General features: G+C 31.9%; 1 protein-coding gene across 3 annotated transcripts in view; it reads left to right on the forward strand.

Moving 5' to 3' along the window:
* Nucleotides 1–313: 313 nt before the first annotated feature.
* The window catches only part of LOC131937341 (transcription factor ETV6), a 38,645-nt gene continuing 33,958 nt past the window's right edge, over nucleotides 314–5,000 (forward strand). For all 3 annotated transcript variants that reach the window (XM_059294664.1, XM_059294667.1, XM_059294665.1), the window contains exon 1: nucleotides 314–498. The gene's annotated coding sequence lies outside the window, so the exon portion shown is untranslated. The remainder of the gene's footprint in view (nucleotides 499–5,000) is intronic.

Here is a 5,000-nt window from a genome sequence, read left to right on the forward strand (position 1 = left end):
GTACTGTCTGATTATCGTTTAAATATTGTTGTTTGTTTTTGTTGTTTTACACAACATTTTTTTGTCCTTAAAGTGACAACCATTTTACAAGTGATAGATTTTTTCTGTTCAGATTGTTGAATGTTCTGTTACCTCCACCCCACCCCTGTCGTCCCCCACCCTTCATCCCCCACCCCTGTCGTCCCCCACCCCTTCACCCCCCCTCCCTCCTTACATAGCACGCCCCTGCCACTGTGACCGTGAACACACAATCGATGGTTCCTGTACACTAAGACCCGCTCGATTACAATATTTCCGCCTGCACTGAGGTATCGATACTTTACGATTACGTTACGCGGCTGTTGTTGTTTTTTGACCCGTGTTGTGTGCGTTCTGTGAGTAGATACACGGTGTGTAGCTAGTGTGTTACACTTTGGATTAACACACGTGTGAGACGTGTGAGAGCGTCATGTAAACTTCATGGTGTGGGATAACTTCATCAGTCACGTGCCCTAACAGGTAAAGCAACGATATTGACATTTCAATTGGGTCATTTTATTGTTGACTTGGTTTGACTATAAGCGCTATAAAAACGTTCTCTACTTCTCTACTTTTCTGCTAAGTAATTTATTTATTTTTTAAAGTGTGAGTGAGATGCTATATTCTAGTAAAAATATGAATATTCTACAATGTGAAACGTTTAACAGAGTTTATAATGCAGATGTAGATGTAGTTGCTAATTAAAAAATTACATGTAGAACAGACAATTCGGCGAAACGTTGTTGTATACTTTGCTGTATACTTTGTTGTATACTTTGTTGTATACTGTGTTGTACACTGTGTTGTATATTTTGTTGTATATTTTGTTGTATATTTTGTTGTATACTAACGTCTGGCTAGATCCTACTAGCTACGGCTTCATGTTTTTCGCTAATAGTGGGTTCGGATCCGCCCTAGCGGACCCGCACAGATTTTCTACATTGTGTGTGAGGTGTGTGACAAATTGTGTGTAATGGTGTGTGACACACTGTGTGAGAAGGTGTGTGACACACTGTGTGTGTGAGAGATCATGTGTGACACATTGTGTGCGTGAGATAGTGTGCGACACATTGTTATACCCCTTTCATAAGACAAGACCATTTAAAGACCAGGTAAACTTACTTGACCTCAGACATACACACCTGACACAAACATACAACATACACACCTGACACACACATACAACATACACACCTGATACACACATACAACATACACACCTGACACACACATACACACCTGACACAACTTAACATACACACCTGACACACACATACACACCTGATACACACATACAACATACACACCTGACACACACATACACACCTGACACACCTAAACATACACACCTGACACATCTACAACATACACAACTGACACACACACATACAACATACACACCTGACACACACACATACAACATACTCACCTGACACACCTAAACATACACACCTGACACACACATACACACCTGATACACACATACAACATACACACCTGACACACACATACACACCTGACACACATACAACATACACATATACAACATACACACCTGACACACCTACATCATATACACCTAACACACACAGACGGCCATAAACAACACCTCCCATCTTTAAACAATCGAACGTTTGAAATTATCGATTAGCGTATGCCAGCAAACAAACAAAACTTGGCGAGCTGATCAAACTACTAGGGTTTAGCCTTTAATTGTAGAGCTACGAAATAAATTGTTCTAACCCTAATCCTCGACGGTCTAAGCTGTAGGGTTCATACGGGTGATTTAAGGACAATCTAAGCTGTAGGGTTATAATGGGTGGTTTAAGGACAATCTAAGTTGCAGGGTTCATACGGGTGGTTTAAGGACAATCTAAGCTGTAGGGTTCATACGGTTGGTTTAAGGACAATCTAAGCTGTAGGGTTCATACGGGTGATTTAAGGACAATCTAAGCTGTAGGGTTATAATGGGTGGTTTAAGGACAATCTAAGTTGCAGGGTTCATACGGGTGGTTTAAGGACAATCTAAGCTGTAGGGTTTAAATGGGTGTTTTAAGGACAATCTAAGCAGTAGTGTTTAAATGGGTGTTTTAAGGACAATCTAAGCTGCAGGGCTTACACTGGTGGTTTAAGGTTTATCCAACTCGCAGAGATTATATGTGATGTAGTTTGGTTTTATTGTAGTATAAACATGTGTTATACGATGTAAAGGGGTGAATAAACGTTTTATTCTAGTGTGTAAAGCATGAAACTGGTGTGTAAATAGTTAGATCTATTTTCCTAGTGTGTAATTATAAAACGGTTCTGTAATTATACAACTGGTGTGTAATTATACAACTGGTGTGTAATTATACAACTGGTGTGTAATTATACAACTGGTGTGTAATTATACAACTGGTGTGTAATTATACAACTGGTGTGTAATTATACAACTGGTGTGTAATTATACAACTGGTGTGTAATTATACAACTGGTGTGTAATTATACAACTGGTGTGTAATTATACAACTGGTGTGTAAATAGTTTGATCTATTTCCCTAGTGTGTAATTATACAACTGGTGTGTAAATAGTTTGATCTATTTCCCTAGTGTGTAATTATACAACTGGTGTGTAAATATTGTAGAAAAAAACGTGCGCTGTATTTTTGTTATAGATTGTAAATGTGTTTGTATGCTATTAGTATGTTGACTCTGTAAGTCTGTTATAGTCGAAAACAATATATATATATATATATATATATATATATATATATATATATATATATATATATATATATATATATATATATATATATATATATATATATATATATATATATATATATATTATATATATATATATATAATATATATATATATATATATATATATTCTAATATAAAAATGCCCATTTGCACACTTCTCTCATTCTCTCTGTGTCCGCACCATTTTTGAGGCGATGTGATCAGTATGTACAGCGATATATGGGGAACTTAAAGACAGAGGCGTAGCGACCCTTCCCGGCGCCCGGGGACAAACTTTTCGATTTGCACCCCCCCCCCCCCCCCCCCCCCCCCCGAGATTTTGATTTGCGCCCCCCCCCCCCCCCCGCCCTCAAACTTTCAATTTGCATCCCCTTCAACCTTTCAATTTATTTTTCCAACCCATTTTGGCGCCCCCTAAGCTCGGCGCCCGGGAACATATGTCCCCCCCCCTCGCTACGCTACTGCTTAAAGATACGGACTTTTGTTTAAAATAATATGCTGGATGTTATAAATATGTAAACTAAATTTTATTTAAAGAAGGTAAATTAAAAGAAATTTATATTCGAAAGAAGAAATACAATTTTAATTATGCCACCGGAAAAGAATTTATTGTTGTGAAAAGAAGCACCAAACAATGACGTGTTTAAACTATGGAAAGTACACAAACGCTAATGGCATTATCTTACGATTTTAAAATATAAAGAAATGAACTATTTCATTCAAATTTGAATGTATACAATTTTCTCGGCAAAAAAGTAATACAAACTACTTTAAGTAGTAGTTTTAACCAACAATTATGTTATTAAATATTGTTCTCAAACATGTTTAACATTAAAAATATATAGACCTAAAATTCACGTGTAACGGGTACCGATGGCTATATAATTTGTATACTACAAAAATAGATCTACACACCAGTTTCATGCGTACACACTAGAATAAAACGTTAATTCACGCCTTTACATGGACTTTTATCTATTTCAAACATCTTAGAACATTATTCTTTAAAAAAATTAGTTTCAAGCCTATTTGAGCCTAATTAAAAGTTTAATTGAAATTTTTAAAATTTATTTTTAAATTTAAACTCTTTAACTCCTTAATTAAAATTTACATGTTATGTTGCTATAAAAATGTGTATTTACATCAAATAAGTTTAAAATTTGTTGGGTTTTTTTTTTTGTTTTTTTTATATGTAAAACTGAGAGAAAATATATTTTAAATGTTTTTTTTATGTATTGGTATTCCTTTCGAATGCATAACCTTTAGTGAAGGATAGGATTTATAACATGAAATAATGTAAAAATGTAACTATTCAGATTTATATCCCAACTTGAAAGATGTATAAAAGCCCTTTATTATTTTTTAAAAGGGACAATGATTGCACAAAATTCCTTCGTCAATTTAAAAGAGTAATGTTTACAATCTTTAGCTGTAGTTTAGACACTCTATCTTACACTCTTACATTTTAATTTGCGGTATCGTTATAGACCATCACATTCAATGTAGGCCTATACTAGTTTCAGAAACAGGTGTATAAATTTTAGCATATGTTGTATGCAGTTAAGTAGGGTATATATATATATATATATATATATATATATATATATATATATATATATATATATATATATATATATATATGTGTGTGTGTGTGTGTGTGTAGCTATGTATATATATATATATATATATATATATATATATATATATATATATATATATATATATATATATATATATATATATATATATATATATATATATATATATATATATATATATATATATATGTGTGTGTGTGTGTGTGTGTAGCTATGTATATATATATATATATATATATATATATATATATATATATATATATATATATATATATATATATATATATATATATATATATATATATATATATATATATATATATGTGTGTGTGTGTGTATGTATATATATATATATGTATATACATATATATATATATATATATGTATATACATATATATATATATACATACACACACACACACATATATATATATATATATATATATATATATATATATATATATATATATATATATATATATATGTGTGTGTGTGTGTGTGTGTAGCTATGTATATATATATATATATATATATATATATATATATATATATATATATATATATATATATATATATATATATATATATATATATATATATATATATATATATATATATGTGTGTGTGTGTGTGTGTGTA

Source organism: Physella acuta, unplaced genomic scaffold, assembly GCF_028476545.2.
Source record: "Physella acuta isolate Inbredline_101_S28 unplaced genomic scaffold, ASM2847654v3 ptg000208l, whole genome shotgun sequence".
Lineage (NCBI taxonomy): Eukaryota > Metazoa > Mollusca > Gastropoda > Physidae > Physella > Physella acuta.